Source organism: Panthera onca, chromosome B4 (genome assembly GCF_046562875.1).
Source record: "Panthera onca isolate mPanOnc1 chromosome B4, mPanOnc1 haplotype 2, whole genome shotgun sequence".
NCBI lineage: Eukaryota > Metazoa > Chordata > Mammalia > Carnivora > Felidae > Panthera > Panthera onca.
Window position 1 is genome coordinate 35785543 of NC_138345.1, and position 26627 is coordinate 35812169.

At 36.6% G+C, this 26627-nt stretch overlaps 1 protein-coding gene and 1 pseudogene across 3 annotated transcripts in view; one reads left to right on the top strand and one right to left on the bottom strand.

The window, feature by feature from the left end:
* ADIPOR2 (adiponectin receptor 2) overlaps positions 1–26627 on the bottom strand; it is an 82093-nt gene that overhangs the window by 50248 nt on the left and 5218 nt on the right. The gene's annotated exons all lie outside the window — the stretch shown is intronic.
* Positions 1518–25835, top strand: LOC132695407 (protein SDA1 homolog pseudogene; annotated as a pseudogene).

The following is a 26627-nucleotide window of genomic DNA, read 5'->3' on the forward strand; positions in this document are numbered from 1 at the left end:
CTTTACAGCTATATAAAAATGTGTGTATAATACAAAAGTTTAAAAGGCAATTTACCAAAATGAGTTGAAAACTTAGTCCATGCAAAAAGCTACACAAATAGTTTATAGTAGCTTTATTCACAATTGCCAAAAGTTGTAGCAACCACATGTTCTTCAATAGGTGAATAAACTATGATACATCAATACAACAAAACATTACTCAATTAAAAAAAAAAAAACAAGCTATTAAGTCATGCAAAGAAACTTACATAGAGGAAATTTTGCTAAATGGAAAGAAGCCATTCTAAAAGGCTACATACTACATGATTTCAAAGCTGACATTCTGAAAAAGGCAAAATTAGGGAGACAGTAAAAAGATGAGTGATTAACAGAAGTTCATGGGAAAGAGAGATGAATAGGTGGAGCACAGGACATTTTTAGGGCAGTGAAACTATTCTGTATGATCCTGTAATGGTGGATACATACACACATTTGTCACAACCCACACAAAGAATAAACCCTACTGTAAACTTTGGAATTTAGTTAATATTAACATTTATATTGGCACATCAAACATAACAAACATACCATACTAATGAAAGATACTAATACTAGATGAAACTGGAGGAAATGAGAGGGTATATGGGAACTCTGTATTTTCCATTCAATTTTTCTAAAAACTTAAAATTGCTCGAAAAAAACACAAGGTACTAATTTTTTTAAAAAGAAACTTTGACAAAAACAAATATAAAAAAACTAAAATCATTCAGGTAGAGTAGTGGATTAATCAGTGATATTTTTTTCCTTTTAGAATTGGTTATTTTCATGTATTATATTTAGCAACACATCAGCCATGAAATATAATTCTAGCAATGTGTGAAGTAGCTGCCCAGTCCCCAAACAGAAATCAATTCACTCCTAGTTTTACCTACATAAAACCACACATAAATTATCCATCTGTGATTTTTTTAATTGTCCTCAATTTGGAATAAAAAAAAAGTTGAGTGGCAGCTTTCAACTATTACACCACGTATTGAGGGGTAGAGGGGGAAGATGTGAGGAATCTATATAATTGCCAGCTAATTTCAGTCACTTAGTGACTACGAATGACTAATGATTTCAATGGAAAGTGAAGAATTTGATGTGAACAGTAGGGACATATGCCTCCCTCAAATTTTTAAGACTTTAGAAGAAATGAACTCTACTTCTTTTACTCATCTCTTACTTAGTTTATAATTACCACAAAATCATCCACAGACTACAGCTCAACTGATGACAAGATACCACATAGTTATGATGAAAACCAACACTGAAAATAAATGTCCAACCTGGTCTATCACATTTTTCAAAGCTAGAGATTTATCTCAACACCACTTTAAAACTGTTTTCTATAGATAGGAATTTATACATCAACTTCTTAAAAGTTCAATATAAAGTCCAATCTAAATCATTGTAAACATTTCCAAAATCATTTTATTATCTGAGTTAACATGATCAGTTAAGTCATGCAAACATCACGAAAAATCTTACAATCTAATATGTTGCTTAAAAAGGAATCGACAGACAGTGATATCAACAAGAAGGAACAGGAGTTTTCAGCATTCATTTCCCACGAAACAGCAATTTTGATAATTGCCCATGGACTAGAGTACCTTTGTGGGAACCCTGGAGTCCCAGAGAGGTCTCATAAGCTCTTTGGAGGAAAAAAATCTGCAAGTAAGTACACTGAAGAAAGTAAGAAGAACAGTTACAACTTCACCAATGGCATACTTTCCCTAAAGCAGCACAAATCAGTGCCAAGAAAGAATCCTTCCACCTGTGATTTCTACCACAGGGGAAGGTGCGAACAAAATGAGCACCCACTTCCCCAGATCTACAGGATGCTGCTCAGGGGCCCCTTCATTCTCATTCCACCCAGAACACTGAGACAAAGCAGGGAAGAGAAACAGGGCTCACAGCAACTAGGGCACAGAATTCAATAAAGTGCCATGGATGTTACTGACCACTCACAGGCTCCAGCAAGAGGCCTACCCACAAACCTCATAAGACACATTACCTGAAGATAACCCCAACTAGGCCCCATGTGCCCCCAGCACTCCATGTGCTCTTCCCCAATGAAACCAGCTCACGCAAAGCACTGAAAATCATAGACAAAGCAATCACAGACGGCTGGCTCAACTCTCCTGGATTGAAAGATGGTACACGGCCTTCAAAACTTCAGGACACTGCCCTAGGAAAAAATAAATGGGAGCCTTTCAGCATAAACAACAAAATTGCTTTTTAAGGAAACTCAGTGACCTACATGAGAGCACAGATAAACAACTCAATGAAATCAGAAAAAGACATAAAAACGAGAAGTTCAACAAAAATATAGAAATCACAAAAAATAATCAAACACTAATTCTGGGGCTGAAGAATACAATAAATAAAATGAAAACTGCAATAGAAAACTTCAAAAGCATATTCAATCAAACACAACAAAGAATCTCTGAGCTCAAACATGTCATTTCAAATTACTGAGTCAGAGAAGAAAAAAGAAAAACAAATGAAAAACAACGAAGAAAACTTACAGGAATTATGGGCTACCATCAAATGAACCAATATACCCATAGTGGGAGTCCCAGAAAGAAAAGAGGGAGAAAAAAGGCAGAAAACTTATTTAAAGAAACAATGGCAGAGAGGTGCCTACGTGGCTCAGTTGGTTAAGTGTCCATCTCTTGACTTTGGCTCAGGTCACTATCTCACAGTTTGTGGGTTCAAGACTCCAAGTCAGGCTCTGCATGGACAGTGCAGAGTCAACTTTGGATTCTCTCTCTCTCCTCGCTCTCTGCCCCTCTGCCATTCGTGCACATGCTCACACTCTCTCTCAAAATAAATAAATAAACTTTAAAAAAAATTAACAGAACAATGCCTGAAACTTCCCATATTATGGGAAGGATATAGACCTCTAGATACTTGAGGCTCAGAGGTCCCAAAATAGGACCAATCCTAAAATGATTACACAACAACACATTATAACCAAATCTCAAAAGTTAAAGACAAAATGAGAAGTTTGAAATCAGAAAGAGAAAAGCAACTCATGATATACAAGGAAACCTCCATAAGGCAATAAGCAGATTTCTCAGCAGAAACTCTGCAGGCCAAGAGAAAATGGGATGACATATTAAAAATGCTAAAAGAAAACAAAAACAAAAAACCATCTTCACCAAGAATACCCAGCAAAACAGTCCTTCAGAAACAAATGAGAGATAAAGACTTTCCCAAACAAAAGCTGAGGGAGTTCTTCACCACCACACCTGCCTTACAAGAAATGCTAAAAAGAGTTCTTCAAACTGAAATGAAAGGATACTAATTAATAACATGAAAACATATGAAATTATAACACTCACTGGCAAAGGCAAGTATAGACTCAAATACAGAATACTCTAATAGTGTAATGATGTTGTGGGCATCACTTTTAACTTTAAAAGTTATAAAACAAAACTATTAAAAATAACTCTAGAAGCACCTGGCTGGCTCAGATGGTTAAGTGTCCAACTATTGATTCGGCTCAGGTCATGATCTCAGTCATGCGATTAAGCCCCAAGTCTGTCTCAGGCTCCACACCAAGCACGGGGCCTGCTTGGGATTCTCTCTCCCTGCCCCTCCCCTGTTCACTCACACATTCTCTCCCGTTCTCTCTCAAAATAAATTAAAAAAAAAAATTTTTTTTTTAACGTTTATTTATTTTTGAGACAGAGAGAGACAGAGCATGAATGCGGGAGGGGCAGAGAGAGAGGGAGACACAGAATGTGAAACAGGCTCCAGGCTCTGAGCAGTCAGCACAGAGCCCGACGCGGGGCTCGAACTCCCGGACCGCGAGATCGTGACCTCAGCCAAAGTCGGATGCTCAACCAGCTGAGCCACCCAGGCGCCCCAAAATAAATATTTTTTAAAAAGTTAACTCTAGGGGTGCCTCAATGGCTCAGTCAGTTAAGTATCCAGCTCTTGGTTTCGGCTCGGGTCATGGTCTCACAGTTCAGGGGTTCGAGCCCCACATTCAGCTTCACACTAGTGGCACAGAATGCACTTGGGATTCTCTCTCTCTTCCTCTCTCTCTGCTCTCTCTAAAAATAAATGAATAAACTTAAAAAAACAACTATAGCCATAATATTTTACTAATGAATACACAATATAAAAATACGTAAATTGTGACATCAATAATATAAAATATAGAATGGGGGTAAAAGTACAGAATATGTTAAATTGGGGGCACCTGGGTGGCTCAGTCAGTTAAGCATCCAACTTCAGCTCAGGTCATGATCTCACAGTCTGTGAATTCAAGCCCCACGTCAGGCTCTGTGCTGACAGCTCAGAGCCTGGAGCCTGCTTCAGATTCTGTGTTTCCTTCTCTCTGCACCTTCTCCACCCACACTCTATCTCTCAAAAATGAATAAATGTTTAAAAAAAAAAATTTTTAAAGAATATGATAAATTGTTATCAGCTTAAAATAAACTGCTGATTTTAGGTAAGCCTCATGGCAACCACAAAGAAAACTCTAGTAGATTCACAAAAGATAAAAAAGATACAGCGGTGTTTAGGTGGCTCATTAGGTTAAGCATCTGACTCTTGATCTCAGCTCAGCTCTTGATCTCAGGGTGTGAGTTCAAGACCCGTATTGGTCTCTGCAGTGGGCGTGAAGCCTACGAGAAGAGAAGAGAAGAGAAGAGAAGAGAAGAGAAGAGAAGAGAAGAGAAGAGAAGAGAAAAAAGAGAGAAAGATTTAAAGCATACCACTATTTGAAAAAATCATTAAATCAAGAAGACAGTAAGAAAGGAAGAATGGCACAAAGGAAATAAAGTCAGAAAACAGAAGACAATTAACAAAATGACAAGAGTTAAGTCCTTACCTATCAATAATTGTTTAAATCTTAATGGATTCAATTCTCCAATGAAAGACATAAGAGTATGTGAGTGGATTAAAAAACAAGATCCAACAGTATGTTCACTACAAGAGATTCACTTTAGCTGCAAGGACACACATAGGCTGGAAACGAAGACATGAAAAAAGAGATTCTATGCAAATAGTAAATGAAAGACAGCAGGAGTAACTGTACTTATTATATAAAACAAAGACAGATTCTCAGTTAAAAACTATGACAAAGACAAAAAAGAGGGGCACCTGGGTGGCTCAGTCAGTTACACATCTGACTTTGGCTCAGGTCATGATCTCAGTTTGTGGGTTCAAGCCCCATGTCGTGCTCTGTGCTGACAGCTCAGAGCTTGGAGGCTGCTTCAGATTCTGTGACTCCCTCTCTTTCTCTCTGCCCCTCCCCTATGCTTGCTCATGCACTCGCTCTCTCTCAAAAATAAAACATTCAAAAAGAAAGATAAAGAAGGTCATTATGCAATAATAAAGGGGTCAACTCATCAAAAGGATATTAAGTGTAAATACACATGCAATCAACACCAAAGAACCTAAAAACATAAAGTAAATATGAACCAAACTATACATACAAAACATTCTCTAGGATGGATCATGTTAGGCCTCAATGTAAGTCTTAACTAATTTAAGAGGACTAAAAGTATATCTAACTTTTCCAACCATAATGGTATGAAACTGGAAATCAAAATCAGGAGGAAAATGGGAACAGGTGCAAAAATGTGGACATTGAATGACACATTCCTGAACAGCCAATGGGTCAAAGCAAAAATTAAAAGAGATATCAAAAAAATACATGGAGACAAAGATGGAAAAAAAATATATCAAAAACTTCTGGGAGGCAGCAAAAGAAGTTAGTTCTAAAAGGAAGTTTAAGTCAATAAATACATACATTAAGAAAAAAGAAAAATCCCAAATAAACAATCTAACTTTATACCTCAAGGAGCTAGGAAAAAAACAAACTAAGCCGAAAGTTAGCAGAAGGAAGGAACTAAGATTAGAACAAAAATAAAATAGAGACAAGAAAAAAAATTTTAAAAAGCAATGACATTAGAGGGGCACCTGTGTGGCTCAGTCAGTGGGTGTCCGACTCTTGATTTTGGCTCAAATCATGATCCCAGGGTCAAGGCATCAAGCCTCACGGCAGGTCCCACAGTGAGTGAGGAGCCTGCTTGAGATTCTTTCTCCCTCTGCCCCTCCCTCATCAGCATGCTAGAGTGCTCGCTCTCTCTTAAAAAAAAAAAAAAAAATGACACTAGGACTTGGGTTATGGTTTGTTTTGTTTTTTTTTTTTTTTTAAGAGAAACAAAATTGACAAATCTTTGGCTAGACTAACCAAGCAAAAGAAAATTACAAATCACAGGAGATACAACAACTGATACTGAAAAAATGGAAAAGATCATAAAGGACTACTATGAACAATTTCACTCCAACAAATTGGATAACCTGAAAGAAATGGATAAATTCCTAGTATCATACAACCTACCAAGACTTAATCATGAAGAAATAAAAAATCTGAACAAACCAAAAACAAAGTAAGATTGAAACAGTAATCAAATGTCTTTTATTTTACTTAAGAGAGAGTGCACAAGCAGGGGAGAGGGGCAGAGGGAGAGAGAGAATCTTAAGCAGACTCCAAACTCAACACCCCAAACATCTTTTTTTTTTTTTTTTTTTTAATGTTTATTTTTGACAGAGAGAGTGTAAGCCAGGGAGGAGCAGAATGAGAGAGGGAGACACAGAACCCAAAGCAGACTCAAGTCTCTGAGCTGTCAGCACAGAGCCCAACATGGGGCTCAAACTCGTGAACTGCAAGATTGTGACCTGAGGCAAAGTCAGACACTCAACCGACTGAGCCACCCGGATGCCCCCCTAAACATCTTTGAACAAAGAAAAATGCACCAGAATGCCTGAGTAGCTCAGCTGGTTAAGGGTCCAACTCTTGACTTCGACTCAGGTCATGACCTCACAGTTCAGTTTGTGAGATCGAGCCCTGTGTCAGGGTCTGTTCTGACAGCATGGAACCTACTTGGGATTCTCTCTCTCTCTCTCTCTCTCTCTCTCTCTCTTTCTCTGTCTCTCCCCTGCTCACTCTCTCTTCAAAATAAGTAAATGTAAGGATGGAAGGGAGAGAAGAAGGGAAAGAAGGAGGGAGGGAAGGAGTGAAGGAAGAAGGGAGGGAAGACGGAAGGGAGGGTGGGAGAAGGAAAGTCCCCCAGAGGACTTTACTGGTAAATTCTAATCAATCATAAATAAGAATTAATGCCAATTCTTCTCAAATTCTTCCCAAAGCCAGACAAGGACCCTATAAGAAAAAAGAATTACAAGCCAATATCCCTGATGAACACAGATGCAAAAATCCTCAACAAAATACTAGCAAACCTAATTCAATAGCATATTTAAACAATCATTTACTATGATCGAATCAAATTTATCCCTGGAATTCAAGGATGTTTCAACATATGCAATCCACAAATGTAGTATACCACATTAACAGGGTCATTGTGATTATCATTCATATGATCATCTCAAAAGCTAATGACAAACTACCATCATATGCAATGGTAAAAAGCTGAAAGCTTTACCTCTAAGTTCAGAACAAGACAAAGATGCCTGTTCTCACCCATTCTATTCAATATGGCATTAGAAGTCCTAGCCAGAGCACTTAGGCAACAAAAAGAAATAAAAGGCATCTTAGTTAGAAAAGTAAAATCATCTCTATTTGCAGATGGCAGGGCTTTTTTTTTTAATTTGCAGGATACAAAACTGATACACAAAAATCAACTGCATTTCTATACACTAACAAGGAACCATCCAAGAAAAAAAAAAAAAAACAATTAAGAAAACAATCTCATTTACAATAACTTCAAAAGAATACTTAAGTATAAATTTAACCGAGGAGGTGAAAGATCTATACACTGAAAACTCTATAGTATTGATGAAAGAAATTGAAGACACAAATAAACAGCAAGTTATTCTATGTGCAAGGATTGAAGAACTAACACTGTTAAGTGTGCATACTACCCAAAGCAATCTACAAATTCAGAGCAATCCCTACCAAAATTCCAATGGCATTTTTCACAGAAATGGGGGGGGGGAGGGGCTGGGGGGAGTCCTGAGATCCATATAGAACCAAAATGAACTCCAAATAGTCAAAGCAATCTTGAGCTAAAAGAATGAAGCTGAAGGCATCACACTTCCTGATTTCAAAATACATTACAAAGCTACAGTAATCAAAATAAATGGTATTGACATAAAAACAGACTAGACTAACAGAACAAAATAGTCGAGAAATAAACACATGCAACTACAGTCAACTGATTTTCGACAATGGTGCCAAAAGCACATAACAAGGAAACAACAGTCTCTTCAATAAATGGTGTTGAGAAAACTGGATGTCCACATGCAAAAGAATGGAACTGGACCATTATCTCACACTATACACAAAAATCAACTCAAAATAAATTAGACTTAAATGTAAGACCTGAAATTATAGAACTACTAGAAGAAAATATGGGGGAAAAGCTTCTTGACTTTAGCATGGGAAATCATTTTTTGGATAGGAGCCCAAAAGCAAAGCTAATCAAAGCAAAAAGATGGTGCGATGACATTAAACTGGAAAGCTTCTGCACAGCAAACAAAAAAATCAGCAGAATGAAGAGACAATCTATGGAAAGAGAGAAAATATTTGTAAACCATATATCTGATAAGGGGCTAATATTCAAAATATGCAAGTAGCTCAACTCAACAGCAAAGAAAAAATAACCCAATTAAAAAATGGGCAGAGGAACTAAATACACACATCTCCAAAGAAAACACAAATGGCAACAGGTATACTAAAAGGTACTCAACATCACTAGTCATCAGAGAAAAGCAAATCAAAACCAAGAGATATCATCTCACACCTGTTAGAAAAGCTATTATCCAAACACACAAAAGATAACAAGTGTTGACAGAGGATGATCCTGCAATCCCACTTCTGGGTATACAGCCAAGAAAATGAAAAAATGTCAGGATCTCAAGAAGATGTCTGCACTTCCATATTCATTTGAGGCATTATTCACAATATATATATGTATGAAAGAAAACCTAAGTGTCCACTGACAGATGAATGAAGAAATTAAGATACGTTAACATTCCATTACACACACATGCACAGTGTTAAAAAAAGAAGGAAATCCTGCCATTTGCAACAACATGGATGAACCTGGAGGACATTATGTTAATAATTATGTTAACATTATATATAACATTATACATAAAACATTTAATTATATATATTATACATATAATTATAATAACTGTTAATAATTACTTGACATTATGTTCAGTAAAATAAGCCAGACACAGATCAACAAATATCGCATGAGCTCACTTAACATTTGTCATCTAAAAAAGTCAAACTCAAAAAACAGAAAGAATGGTGGTTGCCAGGGGTTGGGTAGTACAGGACACAGAGAGAGGTTAATCAAAGGGTGCAAAGTTTCAGTTACACAGGATGAGTAAGTTCTGGAGATCTAATATACAACACGGTGATTACAGTTAATAATGTTGTATTGTATACTTGAATATTGTATACTTGAATACTTGTATACATACTTAACATTGTATATTAAGAGGGTAAATCTTAAGTGTTTTTACTAGACAGATAGATAAGGGAGGGGGAGGTAACTGTCAGTTGATAGATGTGTCAATTACTGGACTGTGGTAACCACCTTACAAAATGTGTATGTGTGTATACATATAAAGCTGGAGGAGGGCAGAGAACAAATCTACATAGCAGGACTGGTCACAACGGGTGAAAAGCTGAAAGAACAGACAAATGGATAAACAAAATGTAGTATAATCATAATACGGATTATTCTTCAGCCATAAAAAGAAATGAAATTCTAATACATGCTATAACATGAACCAATGTTGTAAACATTATGCTATGTACCAAATAAACCAGACCAAACACAAAAGACAAATATTGTATGGTTCCACTTACATGAGGTTACTGGAATAGGCAAATTCAGAGACTGAAAGTAAAACAGAAGTTACCAGAAGGAATGGAAAGGAAGGAGTAGGAGTTATTAATTGGTACATATTTTTTTTAGGATGATGAAAAAGTTCTGGAAATGGTGGTGATGGTTACACAACATGTAAATGTATTTAATGAACTGTACACTTAAAAAAGGGTTAAAATGGGGACATGTGGGTGGTTCAGTCAGTTTAGCGTCCGACTCAACTTCAGCTCAGGTCATGATCTCACGATTCAGGAAATCAAGCACTGCTTTGGGCTCTGCGCTGACCTGTAGAGCCTGCTTGCAATTCTCTCTTTCCCTCTCTCTCTGCCCCTCCCCCAACTCGTGCTCACTTTCTCCCTCTCTCTCAAAGTAAACATTTTTTTAATGGTTAAAATGTAAATTTTATTTTTTTCACAATAAAAAAAAAAGTAATGAAGTACTGACACATGCTACAACATTTCTCCCAAAAGAAATGTTCAAGGTTTTACAGAGGGGGTTTGCCAATCACAATAGATGAAAGGTATTCTGTGCAAAGAGCATATGCAAACAAGAATAGTAAGGTCTATTCAAAAATTAGAGGACAAGGGACAGATTCAAGATATACTCAGTAGAGAAATATCAACACTGGATGACTGATTAAATGAGGGTCAATGAAGAATACAAAGACATTAGATGACTCAGGTTTTCTGCTTAGGCAGTTAAGTGTATTTAGAGAATACCATTCAATGAGATGAAGGGATGTTAAAGGGGAAAGTAATGAAATTGTTTTTGGAAATGAAGTTTGAAGTAACAAATATTCAGTTGATATCAGGAAGCACAAATTAAGAAAAGAGAATAAGCTTGAAAACAGTACTGGGTGTTACCAGTAACAAAAGTGATCTAACATAGTTACCAGCCTAACAACAGTGGCCAAAATCCTTTAAAAAGAAGTGAGGAGGGACAAAAATGAAAGTGAAGAATCCAGGAGAATACCAAATATTACATGATAGACTGGAACGTAGATCTCTTGACTCCCAGGCAAATGTACTAACACCAGGTTGCCTTTCTAATGGAAAAGCAATGGAAAATTTTAAATTCCCACTTCATAGACTTCACTTTCCCTTCAAATAATACTGCATAAAGTTACTACACTGATTAAAAACACCGAGGTAACTTACATGTACCTCAAAATCAATTTTTTCTACCTGAAGAAATTGCTAACTTAATTGTTTGACACTTCAGGTCTAGAAATACAACTCTATTCTAGGAAATGTATTTTTTAAAAAACAATAGTTTGCATGTTACATAAGGGCAAGGATTCCTGTTTTGTTCACTGCTGAAACACAAATTGCAAGATACACAGGAGACATTCAATATAGGTTTCTTGAATGAACAAATAAATGTCCCATTCTCTAGGGGGACAAATGGAAAAAAGAAAAGGATTTAAAATTATTTATATTTAATCGTAAGTTGGGCTTGTTATTAGATGATATTAGTACGATGTATTACTTCACCTATTTTGTGATTTTGATTTTTATGTTGCCCTCAATTTTATTTTATTTTTTTTTTTAATTTTTTTTTCAACGTTTTTTATTTTTTTATTTTTGGGACAGAGAGAGACAGAGCATGAACGGGGGAGGGGCAGAGAGAGAGGGAGACACAGAATCGGAAACAGGCTCCAGGCTCCGAGCCATCAGCCCAGAGCCTGACGCGGGGCTCGAACTCACGGACCGCGAGATCGTGACCTGGCTGAAGTCGGACGCTTAACCGACTGCGCCACCCAGGCGCCCCTGTTGCCCTCAATTTTAAAAGAACAGGCAAGATGTGGAAAACAGTATGGTAGTTCCCTCAAAAAAATTAAAAATAGAATCACTATATGATCTAGCGATTCTATTTCTGGGTATACACTCAAAAGAATTCAAAGCAGGGTCCAGGAGAGACATTTATACACTCATATTCATAACAGCATTACTTATAACAGCTAACACATGGAAGCAACCCAAGTGTCTTATCAATGGATGAATCAATAATATAGTCTATACATACAAAACACTACTTAGCCTCAAAAAGGAAGGAAATTCTGACACACACTACAACCTGGATGAACTGTGGCATTTTGCTAAGTGAAATAAGCCAATCACAAAGAACAAATGCTACATGATTCTACTTGTATGAGAGAACTTATTAAAGTAGTCAAAATCACAGAGAAAGTAGAATGATGGTATCCAGGGTTTGGGGGGTGGGGGGGGGACAGGGAATTACTGCTTAATTTATAGTTTCCATTTTGTAAGATGAAAAGAATCTATAGATAAATGGCTGCACAAAACGCACAACATGACTGCACATTTTTAAAATGTGTAGTAAAAAAGACAGTAAATTTTATATACATTTTACAATTTTTTAATTGGGGAGAAAAAAAAACAATCCCAAAAAGTAATATACTGTATGATTCCATTTTTATGACATCCTTGAAATAACAAAAATATAGAAATGGAGAACAGACTAGTGGTTGTCAGGACTTAAGGAAGGCATAGGAGTGAGAAGTGGATACGGTCATAAAAGGTCACCATGAAAGATCCTTGGGGTTAACAGAATTGTTCTGTATCTTGGGGCGCCTAGGGGGCTCAGTCAAGCGTCTGACTGTTGATTTTGGCTCAGGTCATGATCTCACAGTCGAAAGACCAAGCCCCATGTGGGGCTTTGCGTTCAGCGTGGAGCCTGCTTAAGATTCTTTCTCTGCCCCCTCCCTGCTCTCTAAACTAAATTTCAAAATTAAAAAAAAAAAAATTGTCCTGTATCTTAAAAATGTCAGTATCATAAAAAGAAAAAACAATGTCAGTATCATGATTACAATATTACACTAGATATAGTTTTGTAAGATTTTAGCAGTGGGAGAAACTAGGCAAAGTGTATGGGGATCTCTGTATCATTTCTTACTACTGCACATGCACCTACAATTATCTCCAACAGAAAAGTTTAATTCAAAAAAAAGAGAGAAAGCAGGCAAGTCCAGCTCCACAGTTTTATACATAATACTCCACACCAGAAATTTCAATGCAAGGAGTGGAAAATCATGCACATAGTTTCCGATAAAAATACATACCACAATGCTAATAGCACCTGGGTAGTAATTTCTAAAAAAAAATCTCATCAATACATTTCACCAAATAAAGGCGACCATAATGATAATAAAAACAAGAGTAACAGGTTCCTCAAAAGTTCCTCAAAAAGGTAAACAGAATTACTGGGATTCAGCAATTCCACTCCTGGACATATACTAAAAATTGAAAACAAGAATTCAAATAGATACTTGTATACCAATACTCCCAATAGACAAAACATGGAAACTCTACTAGCATCCACGGACAAATGAATGGATAAACAAAATGTAATATAAACACGTAATGAAATGGGGTGCCTGGGTGGCTCAGTAGGTTAAGCATCCGACTTCCGCTCAGGTCATGATCTCCAGGCTCCTGAATTCAAGCCCCATGTCGGGATCTGTGCTGACAGCTTGGAGCAAGGAGCCTGCTTCGGATTCTGTGTCTCCCTCTCTCTCTGCCCCTCCCCCATGCATACTCTCTTCCTCTCTCTCTCTCCTTCTCAAAAATAAAACATTAATTTTTTTTTAAAAACATACAATGAACTATTAAGCTATTAATAAATAACAAAAGAGGATTAAGTTTGGATTCATGGTACAATTGACAGAACACAGATTATCAGGGCTAGTGAGAGGGGGTAATGGCAAGTTATTGCTAATGGTTAGTTTTTGTTTTAGGTGATTCAAAAGTTTTGGAATAGATACTGGTAAAGGTTACACAACATTGTAAATATATTAAACACTAATGAAATATAAACTTAAAAATGCTCAAAATAGTAAACTTCGTATGTATATTTTATCACAGTAAGAAAAATGGTAATAGCAACTATAGCTTATTTAGTGCTTACTATACACCAGGCACTGTGTCTTTTAAGTAATAAAGAATTAATTCAGTTAAAACTCTGTGAGATATGAGATGGGTACTATCAATCCCCACTTTATAGATGAGGACATAAAGCAAAACAGTCTGAGTAACTAACACACAACTAGTAACTGGTGAGCTAAAATTTCAATCTAGTGCTCATTCCTGGTGCTCTTATTAATCAATGCTACTTCTATAGTTTTATTAATAAATGATTAATATTAGCAAAGAAAAAGCTCAATTCACTGATCCCTACTTGGGGAATAAATGAAAAGAAATTTAAAAATTGTAAGTCAAATTACCATTAAAAATTGGATGAATAAAGAAAATAGAAATATATTTCAAAAAAACATGCTCAGCTTAAAGCCCATAAAGTCCACAGCCTGTAAAATATAGAAAAAGGTACCAAATTAAAGTTTTAAGAACTGTGAAATAAGATGTCAAGGCTGCAATCCAGAAAAATATACTACAGTACTGCATTGCCTCTTTGTCTAATAAACTTTTTATTGATGTAAAAAATACATTCAAGAAAGCACACAGAGTTCACAAAGATCACAAAGCATAAATGTCACATAACCAGCAAGGAACAACATTCTGGTATCCAGAGGACACCTCTCCCCCATCACTGTACCATTCTGTAAGTATTAATTTTAAGAGATCAACCACTTTCCCTGCAGTTAGTGTGACAGAAATCTTCCATCCGAATTCTGTAAAAACTTAAGCCAGTCAAGTAACACACATCAGTACTTCATTGATAGTGGTTAAAAAGGAAAAAGCTAGGGTTCAAAAGAAAATCTAGCACCTTTAATATCCTTACTGATCCTACTGATGGAATAAACTATTCCATCCTAAAAAATAATCCCATTCCATTAGTTGAATAACTAAATCTGAACAATTTGTATCCACTATATTTTACTTCACAATGAAGTCTGAAAGAGGAGGTAATAAGGGACACAACATACCAATACTTCCATGTAGAACATTTTGCACCATTCAGGTTTCCAATGAAGGAAAAGCATGAATTTGATATCAGGAATCTCATTAACCATGCACCAACTTCAAAGGCATACCTCAGTGTGGAATGATAGACCACAGAATAGTTTCAGTATACAACTTTCCAGTCACTTTGAAATTGGCTACTTTCACCTTAGAGGAAGCCAACAAAAACCTTGGGACATATTTGGCAGCCTGTCCTCTACCACTGAATAATCTAATTATAGAACCAGAAAGTGATGCTCCTAGATTTCAACTATTACACCCTACTCACTGTGTCCCAACTAATACAAAGAGACACTGCACTACCGGCCCTCAGAATCTGAAGACTTAATATCCTAATTTTTAACAACTTCAAAGGTCCATGGCAGATGGCAAATTAATGTGTAAAAGAGTCAACAATCTCCATGTCATGCATAGTTGTGAGAACTGAATAAGCTAACAGAGGCAAAGCACCAAGAATTAACTTAAATCATGCCCTGTGAGGTTGGCAATAGAATGAGATCACTAGTGAGAAAGCCCAGCTAAATACCACACACCAAGTAGCGATAGTCATATTTGAAGATTGTGAAGTTTCTGGTCACAACAAACACTAATGACAAACCAGTATTAAAAAGACACCTTAGGGGTACCTGGGTGACTCAGTCAGTTAAGCACCCGACTTGGGCTCAGGTCATGATTTCATGGTTTGGGAGTCTGAGTCCCGTGATGGGCTCTGTGCTGACAGCTCAGAGCCTGGAGCCTGCTTGATTCTCTCTCTCTCTCTCTCTCTCAAGAATAAACATTAAAAAAATTTTTTTAATTTAAAAAACTACCTTAATGCCATTTCATTAAATTTGTGCATTTCTCTCTGCCATTTTTTTATTTGGAAGATGAGGTACCCATAGTATACAAAAGAATTAGCTAAGTATAAATGTAGTGTTTAAACTAAATGGCGGAAGCCCTAGCTTATAATCACATAATGAAATGCAAAAGTATGGAAATAATAACTAACCAATACCTACTCTTCTCTCACTAAGCAATATAAAGAATCAAACCCAATACATGATTTCAAAATATGTGATGGGTTCAATTCTTTATACCAAGTGGAAATCATTCAATAGATTCTCAAAGGTCTCCAAAGATGAGGCTCTCCCACAAGCATTTCTTCAAATATTTAATAGTCCTTAAGGTCTAGAAATCCATAGTATTCAGGATGAATATCAAAAGACATCATCATTTTAGTTTTCCACAATGATAATATCCATTAGTTTGCTGCAAATCATTATTGTTAATTCAACTTTGACCAATCCAGGCTAAATAATTCTTATTCATTAAGCTTTTCCATAAAGGACTCATTTTTTAATTTCTGATCATTTCCTGGAGACTTTACTAGACTCGACCCACTTTTTTCATATCCTATCTAGCATAAGAAGCTCAAAACTAGATACAATATTATTAAAATGTTTACATAATACTCTTCACAATTATTACCATGTGATATGTGATGCAACATATACCTATAAAACATTATTTAGGCACCAAAGTAATAATAAGAGCTGTCATAATACACTCAGCAAGTCCTACTAATTCAGTCTTCAAAACATAGTCCAAATCTACCCATTTCTATTACTTTCTGGTTTCAGCCAGAAAATAAAATCTCTCTCACCTGTCCTAATACACTAGCCTATAAAGATCTCCTTGGTTCCATCTTTGTTACCCAACTATCCCCATTCCTTATGCTTTAGAATCCAGAATCCACTACTCACACAGCAGTCACAGTGATCTTTATCAAAAGGCACCCCCTTGTTTTGAGCCCTCCAATAACTTTCCTTTATAACTAGAAAACCTTTATCCTGGCTTACAAAACCTTAAGTGATTTTAGCCCTACCTTTGACCTCTTCTTGTACCACTGTCCCCCTTGCACACTACATTGCATCCACTGACCTGTCTATTCCTCTAACACTCCAAAAGCTCAAAGGGCTTTATGTCACCAGGTTTCCCAAACCCTGGAATGCTCATCCCTCTGATCATCCCCATTGCAGGCTCCTTCTACACATGCTGATCTCAATTTAAAAGTCACCTACTCAAAGAATCCTTCTGTCTACACCATCTAAATTGGCACCTCCTAACTCAACTTACTCCTTACCACATGACCTTTTAATCTCTTTCTTGTCTGTGAGATTTTTGTTTACTACTGCTCTTTTCCCATTAGAATGAAAGCCCCTGAGAGAACAGACATTGTCTTCTTTATTCCTATATTCCTAGCACCTAAAACAGCAACTGGCACACACTAACTGTATTCAAAATAAGTATTTGCCAAATAAATGTATAGGGAATTACTACTCAAACTTTGTAAGAAGTTCAGGGGCAGAAATTAATTTCCCTGACCTCCCCAGGCTCCTAACACTAACTCCTTTATTCTTATTAATGTTTTTATTATAGCACCTGTCACAATTTACTGCATTTATCCATTTACATGTTTGCCTTCCCCTCCTGGAAACTTCTTAGGGTCAGAAAACCTTTAGAATCCATTTTTGTTTCATAACACGGATGCAAAGTAGGAACTCAAAACCTTTGTTGGATGTGTAGGAGGAGGAAAAAGAGGAGGAGAAGAACAGGAGGAGAAAGAGGAGGAGTACTTACTACATGCAAAGAACATTTCCCATGAATTATCTCTTTAATCTTTACAACAATCCTGGGGGATAGGTACAATTATTTCCTCCATTTTGGAAATGACAAAACCCCCAGGAAACTTCCAAATAACTTGCCTGAGTTAACTATATTTACAAGTGGCAAACTAACCTACCTAATCAACCTACTCTGCCTAACACCCAAGTCAATGCTCTTATTCACAACCCTCTGTTTCCATGAAACATAAGCTCTACTAAATGCATACTACTTAAATGCCAAAATCAGGAGTTTGAACACTGATAATACGTTGTACTTTACAACAACGTTGAAAATATTAAGAAACAGTCAAAAAATAGGGAAGAACATAGAGCCTTGCTACATACCAGAACCAATGAAACGACTGATTAAAATTGGAATTCTTCCCCAGACACTCAAAACATTTCTGAGTCGAAAAATGTCAATAAAACAAAACTGGTAATGGTGGGGGGGAGGGGGGGGGAGGGACTGATAAAATGGGAAAAGTTCCTAACATATGCTACTGATACAGCCCTTAAGAAAATGGTACAGCTGACAACTGAGAAGAAGAAATACCTCAATTTTTAAGACAAGCATTCTCAAGCCTTCATGTTCATAAAATCTTAACTGCTATAAACACAAAGAAACATTTCAAATCAAACAGTTTATTTTTTAAAATTTACTTTGAATAGGGGAGTCTGGGTGGCTCAGTTGGTTAAGCATCTGACTTCAGCCCAAGTCATGATCTCACAGCTCGTGGGTTCGAGCCCTGCATCAGGCTCTATCTATGCTGACAGCTCAGGGAGCCTGTTTTAGATTCTGTGTCTCCCCCTCACTCTTTTCCCCTCCCCCACTCACACTGTCTCTCTCAAAAATAAAAACATTAAAAAAAATTTTTTTTAATTATTTTGAATATATAAAGACAGGCAACACTTTGAATCATTTACACTACTTTTTTTTTTTTTTTTGCCCTAGCATGAAGTAGGCCAACTTTTAAGTAAAATCACATGGAACCTGTTCTAACTGCCATATCCCACTTGACCAACTTTCTTGAGGGGAGAAAAAAAAAAAACAAATCCCATGATCATGTGAATGACAGTTGGGGGAAAAGTCAGTGGAGCAGACCACACAACTGGTCTATTGTTATGCCTAATGCAAATCTTCCTATAAAGATTTCTAAAGTGATAAAAAGATGCCAACTGTTATTTGCTGTGCTGCTACTTTATAGGCCTTTCCACCAGTTATCAAGTCCACTTTGGCATAAAAAATCCTTCAGCAATGTTTGCAAAAATTCACAGAACTGTACCTCTAAAAAAAGGGTGAATCTTATAGAGTGTAAACTATACTCAATAAATTTGACTTTTTAAAAAGCTAAACCATAAACATGACCAAAAAAGTTTCTACTCCTCAGTAAAAAAAAATCTGAATTTTGTCAAATTCCCAAAACATAAAGTCAAGTTCTAAGCCTTTAAGAAACAGAATTGGAGGGAAGACACTGGACTTATGCTATATGTATTATATACTGTACCATTACAATAAAGTAAGCTAGAGGAAAAAGGTTATTAAGAAAATCATAAGAGAAAATACACTTACAGTACTGCACTATAAAAAATTCACGTATTAAGTAGACCTGCACAGTTCAAACCCATGTAGTTCAAAGGCCAACTATATTCTGAAGTTTCAAGTATCAAGATGTCAATGGAACACCTGCTTATCTGGTTTCCAAAGTCTGTGGATATTAACCAGCAATGCAAAAGACAGAAATCTGTTTCCTCAAAGTGTATCCTTAAACTGCACACCAGTTCTATTACAAAAGTGGTTGAGAAAAATGACATGGGTGAGATCTACAAATATGCTCTGTATCTATCTACTCCTCTAGGTTGTACTTCTGAATCAAGTAATCGCTCAATCATTTCCTCTTGCCCAGAAGTCACAAACTTGAACATGTGAAACAGCCTGAGTAAAGACAAAGGCTGTTACTGTGTTGAACCAAAACTGCTTAAAAGATTAACAATTCAAATTCTAAAACACACTGTTAAATGGTGCTGTAATAACTGATTATGCATATAAAAAATTAAATTAAATCTGTAGTAACTGATTATGCATATAAAAAATTAAATTAGATCCCTGCCTCATATTATATAAAAATACCTTTTTTTTTCAGGCAAAATATTCAAAACATTTTTTCAAAAACTTTTAGAAAGAAGTATGGAAAACTCTTAATGACCTTGGGGTATGGAATAGATTTCTTAAGACACAAAGGACACAAATAAGGAAAATGGTAATAGATTTAATAATCATTTATATTCAACAAAACCATATAAAAAGTTAACAAATAAACCACATAGCTTGGAAGAAAATATTTGCAATTCATTTAGCAGACACAACTAAAATATTTAATAAGCTCCTATAATCAATTTAAAAAGACAAAGGAATAGGCAGGACAGGTAGCAGATAGTCAATTCAAGAAATGGAAACTTGAATAGTCACTCAACAATTGAAACATGTTCAATCTCATAATTAATCAAGAAAAATAAAGATGATATGATACTTTTCTGTAAAAATATCATCTGATTTGTAAACACATAAAAAAATCTGGCAATGCCATGGATCCTAATGATTTGGAAACAGCAAATTCTCATATTCTCGTGCTAAAATAAAGTGGCACAATTTGGGAGGATAATTAGGCAATCTATGACATAGTTAAAAGTTCCCATAATCTCCATAACCTCCAACCCAATAACTTCATTTCTGGGTAATTTTCACTTCATTTCAAACTTAGTAACCACAGGGGCACCTGGGTGGCTCAGTCAGTTAAGTATCCGACTTTCAGCTCAGGTCATGATTTCCCGGGTCTGTGAGTTTGAGGCCTGCATCAGGCTCTGTGCTGATAGCTCAGAGCCTGAAGCCTACTTTGGATTCTGTGTTTCCCTCTCTCTCTCTGTCCCTCCCAGCTCAGGCTCTGTCTCTCTCTCTCTCTCTCAAAAATAAATAAATATTAAAAAAAAAATTGTAATAAACTTAAAAAAAACACTTAGTAACCACATAGATACACATACACAAAAAGAAACAAAATTTTCACAAAGCATTTTATCCATACTGCCTGTAATACAACCTAATACTTTTCTATCCTATTTTAATTCCTGATTAAAACTGAGTTCAGAACCCATTAATGGCTTCCAACATGCAGTTTAGAAAACCTGCCAAAGAGCTGAAATATGTGCACAAGGATTCCTAATCAGGAATGTTCAACGTAGCATTGTTTTTAAAAGAGGAAAAATTGGAAACAACCTAAATACCTATCAACATGATAAATTAAAAATGGATGTATTCATATAATAATGTAATTGTACCCCAGAAAAAAGTGATGACTATAATTAGGCTGAACCACAGGAAACTGTCATTCTTGTAGGTCAAAAATGGTAATGTATCAACAGTTTCATATGAATCTAAAAGACATGTTTCATGGGTTGCTTGGGTGGCTCAGTTGGTTAAGCCTCCAACTTCAGCTTAGGTCATGATCTCATAGTTCATGAGTTCCAGCCCTACATGAGGCTCTCCACATTGGGCTCTACGCTGTCAGCACAAAAGCCCAATTTGGATCCTCAGTCTCCCTATCTCTCTGCCCCTCCCACACTGTCATGCAGGCTCGCTCTCTAAGATAAATTTAAAAAAATTAAAAATAGGGGCACCTGGGTGGCTCAGTCGGTTAAGCATCCGACTTCGGCTCAGGTCATGATCTCGCGGTTTGTGAGTTCGAGCCCCGCATCGGGCTCTGTGCTGACAGCTCAGAGCCTGGAGCCTGCTTCGGATTCTGTGTCTCCTCCTCTCTTTGCCCCTCCCCTGGTCATGCTCTGTCTCTGTCTCTCAATAATAAATAAACGTTAAAAAAAAATTTTTTTAAGTAAATAAATAAATAAATACAGGCATTTCATGAAAAACAAGTTACAGAATATGCAGAACATTGTTTACATCAAGTTTGAAAATATGCAAAACAATATTATGATTTGTTTATAAACGTATTTCTATGCAGCTATTACATAAAAATAGGCATTAGGAATGATCAACACCAAATTCATGATATCATTACTTCTGTAAAGAAACTGAAATGTAATCCAAGAAGGTGCTTCAACTGTATGTGCAATTTTTTTCTTAAAAAAATGGAAATGAGAAAAATGTTAAGATATAATACAGCTGTAGAGTAGATACACGAATGTTAATTATATTGGTCTCTGTATTCTGAATGTTTGAAGTATTTTGAAGAAAAAAAAAAATCTGTTAGCCAAATAAAAAACACATGTGCAGCCCAAATTCAAACCAAACCCCATAAAAAATTTCTTCCATTGGCTTGAAATGCTAATGCTTGGTCCTAGCCCTTTAACTAGGGCCTCTAGCAAAAACAAACAACAAACAAAAAATTAAAGAAACAGCTTTTTATGTAATTCCCAATTTAAACAGTTCTTTAAAATCTGTCAAGAAAAGATTTACCCCTGGAAAATTGGTCTTATTCCTCCTTTCAGTTTAGTGCTATGTATTTTACCATATTTCCATTTTTACCTTTGCTGCCAAGAAAACCCAAATCCAAATTTTATTCTTAGTCATTGAATTATGCTTCCTCCTTTTCCTCCTTATAATTACATTTCTGGATGAAATTGGATATAAATAAATTCCAAGAAAATAAAAGTAACCCTCTTGTTCCAACATGCTAAACAGTTTTTACTACCACCACTTTCTTCCCTGACCCAAGGAATGTACAGATACAATTATGTATACACGCTCACTAAAGTAAGATTTCAGGGCACATAGTATTAAAGTGAATATGCTGCCAGTGAAAAATAATCAGCAATATACTAACAAAAAAATGCATACAAAAGGCCTAGCTGGCCAAAATTTAATAAGGTAATTAAGTTTGTCTCTTCAAGACCATATGCTTTATATGCTTTGTTTTCTAGTACATAATGTGGAAAATACAGAAGTCCAAAAAGAATATGCAATACTGTAAGTCAGCTATTAAAAAAATCTTATTTTTCTGTGCTCTTACATCAAAAAACTTCAATTGTCCTTTCCCACAGTTATTTTCCCCATGTCTGAAGACATTCTGGCCGTTTCCAGAATTTAGCTTCACTTTTCCTTCTGTCTGGACACTTAAAATGTCTGATTAAGCCAGGCTATATAATCACTTAACCAACATACATCCCTTCTAACGCATGGTATACTACGAAACAGAAAAATCAAAACCATGGGTCACGTGAAACAAATCCTCTATTTAATCCATTTAACTTCCAAAACTGAATACTAAATGTACTTATTAAATAGATTAGGTTAATTATTCCTAACAAACAGGTCCTAGGATATCAATCAGCCTTATTTCATTTTAGAATTAAAAGAGGAGATAAAGCTGCAATTTTTCAAGTTTGTATTTCACAAAGACTTTGAAAAGGTTATTTTTAACAGAATTGAAGCACTTCACTTAGCAAAAGAATACAATCCAATTTAGGTTTTAAAAAGACCATTTACTCCCTACTTGCTATACACCAGGACTGCTGTTTGATATAAAGAAAGCTATCCTCTCTTTACCCTCAAGAAATATATAATCTACTGGCCATCACTCAGATTTTTTTAAGAGGGGTGGCAAAATCACACTGCTTTCAAGGGCTAAGTAGGAAATCTTAATAGATGAACAGATCTAAGAAAGTACTAGGAAGAATAACTACAGAATGTAAGCACCACCTAAAATAATTCTAAATCAACTTCAATGCAAATCTCAGTAGAGATTTTCAAACTGCAACCAAATAAACCCAGCAAAGAACTGGCAAAGTTGGTGACGTTTATGGCACCAATTGGTCACTGCTACCCAGAACATCTAGACAACTTTCCTCAAGAGTTGAAAGATCTGCTCTCCTACAATTACACTATCTTGAACACAGATCTTCCAATAACATTTTGCAAATCTTTGATCTCTGGGAGAAGAATCTGATCAACCCATCAAGTTTGCTCTTTTTTCTTTTTGAGGGAGAGAAAGAGAGCACTTAAGAGAGAGAGCACACAAGAGTGAGCACATAAGAGTGAGCAGGGAAGAGGCAGAGGGTGGAGAGAATCTTAAATCTATATGCCTAGCACAGAGCCAATGTGGGGCTCAATGTCATGACCATAAGATAATGACCTGAGCTGAAATCAGGAGTTGGACGCTTAACTGCCACCCAGGCACCCCACTACTGTTCTTCTTTTAACTTCTACATTGCCATATAAGCTTCTAAGACTTTATACACTCATTTGTAACAGAACAGAATAGAACTATGAAATACTGGGGCACCTGGGTGACTCAGTTAAGCATCCAACTCTTGATCTCAGGGTTGTGAGTTTGTGCCCCTCATTGGACTCTGCACTGGCCATGAAGCCTCCTTAAAAACGATAAAAGAGGGGTTTTGGGTGGCTCAGTCGGTTACGTATCAGGACTTGGCTCAGGTCATGATCTCACAGTTCATGGGTTCCAGCCCTACATCCAGCTGTGTGCTGACAGCACAAAGCCTGGAGCCTGCTTCGGATTCTGTGTCTCTCTCTGCCCCTCTCCCACTCATGCTTTGTCTCTCTGCCTCTCAAAAATAAATAAGTGTTAAAAAAAAAAAAATTACAAAAAAAAAAAAAGAAAAAAGTGTAAAATACAAGAATACTAGATGGCTCAGTCGGCTAAGAGTCCAACTTTGGCTCAGGTCATGATCTCATGGTTTGTGGGTTCGAGCCCCGCGTCAGACTCTGTCTGAGAGCCTGACAGCTGAGAGCCTGAAGCCTCCTTCAGATTCTGTGTCTCCCTCTCTCTCTGCCCCTCTCCTGCTCATGCTTTCTCTCTCAAAAATAAACAAACATTAAAAAAATTTTTTTTTAATTTTTTTTTTTAACATTTATTTATTTTTGAGACAGAGAGAGACAGAGCATGAACGGGGGAGGGGCAGAGAGACAGGGAGACACAGAATCGGAAGCAGGCTCCAGGCTCTGAGCCATCAGCCCAGAGCCCGACACAGGGCTCGAACTCACGGACCGTGAGACCGTGACCTGAGCTGAAGTCGGACGCTCAACCAACTGAGCCACCCAGGCGCCCCTAAAAAATTTTTTTAAAAAAGAGCCCAATTTCAGCTCAGGTCATGATGTCACAGCTCGTGAGTTCCAGCCCTGCATGGGACTCTCTGCTGTCAGTGCAGAGCCCACTTCAGATCCTCTGTCTCCCTCTCTCTCTCTGCCCCTCCCCAACGCTCTCTCTCTCTCAAAAATAAACAAACATTAAAACAAGAAGAAGAAAGTGAATATACTATTGCAGAATTCCATATGCACATTTTAAGAGACAGCAATGCAACTGTAGCCAAGATATCTTTGAAAGTGATGACTGAACTCCAGAAGAAACATCTGAAATGATGCCAAGACTGCCAGTGTTATCACAATTCATGCTTCTCTAAGGTCACCAAAGTATTAGTTGCTACCTTGACCTTCCTCCTAGGAAAAAAAGAACAAGAGAAACAGGACAGTGACTAAGAATCTTAGTGCAGTATGCCATAAGGAAAACAGGCTCCAAATACAAGGAAAGGTTGAAAAGGTTATGGAAGTGCTTAGAAACAAAAGAAGAGGAAAAAAACAGAGGTGTTTAACTTCTCAGCTATCCATTTGAGTCATGATTCCCCAAGGTTTTGCAGAAATACTATTGCCACTGAAGAGCTCTAAAGAGATACTCTACAAACTTATCTCCAGATTGGTGGGAATTCATGAGCTTTTTCTAATTTCTATCCCTTTGTGCAAAGGTTTCTATAGCAGCACCAAAGAGAAGGAGCAAGATCCTTCTGTTTGTGCACAAACATCTCATAAGCTGGTAGTCCCAGAGATCAGTCATTGCTCATAATTGAGGCCACCCATTTTGTTGTGGACAAGAACTCTGAGGAAATCATGACAGTAGGAATCAATGAAGGAGATTCTAAGAAAAAGATAACCGCTTAATGACTCAATTTCCCCAAATCCTGGCCTAGTATAAAACACTCAAAGTAAAGAATCTGATGTCTGCTGCAACTTTGACTCAGTTCTTCTGAACAATGAATTTCTCAGATGCAGAAGAAATTCCAGGTTAAGACTAGATAAAATCAAGAGTACAAGGATATGGAGAATTAGATGCTAAAGCTTATATTCTAGGAACAGAAGTGTTGGAAATTGAGAAAGAGGAAGAGAACAAAAAAGATGGATGGGGAAGTAGCTGTCTCAGTGAGGCAGAGAATGCTAATGGTAAATAGGTTGATGTGTTATCACGCTTCCAAGGAAGAACAGCAACAAAATCTCCAAGAAGCTGAACAGCTTCAAGGAGGAGCCAGAATGTCCAATCAAAAAATAAGCATTCCTTCAGAGAAAAGCAACTGGCACTATAACATAAACTTTTGAAAAAGAAAAAAACAGAATGAAGTAACTTTCAAGCAACTTTTCCATTCCAAGAAGACTGTTAAATATGTGTCATTAATCTGAAAATTAGTGAAACAATGATGTTCATTTGCATTAAAAAGTCCAGAAGCACTGTATTTTGAAAACCACAAAGCACACTATAGAACAATGACAGGTTGAATCCCTTTTTAAAAAACTCTGCAACACAAAGAGGAGCCCTATTATAATCAGATTTTAATTAATGACAATGTAACAATATTGGTTCATCAACTGTAACAAATATGCCACATTAATACATGTTATTAATAAGGGAAAACAGAGAGTAGGTGATATTGGAACTTTCTATACTATCCATAGAAATTTCTGTAAACCTGAAACTTCTCTAAAAAATGAAGTCTATTAATTTTTTTAAGACCTGCACATGTGGACAGATTTGGGAATAAACATTTGTATAAGCAGACAAAGAGGTGGCAATCTCTATATCAAACTATTAACAGTGGGTTTCTACGGAGAGTGAAACTGAAATAAAGTGTGTAACAAATTTCTACATCACGTACCCCTGGACTGTCTAAACTTTCTACACTGAGCGGAAAGGCTCTGTAGCATATTGGGAGCCTGGGTCCTAAAACCAGACTGCATGGATTTAAATCCCAACTCCACTATTAACTAGCTGACAAACTTGGGCAGTTAATTTCTCTGTACCTCAGTTTCCTCATCTTCAAATATGGATACTAGTACATGTCTCTAC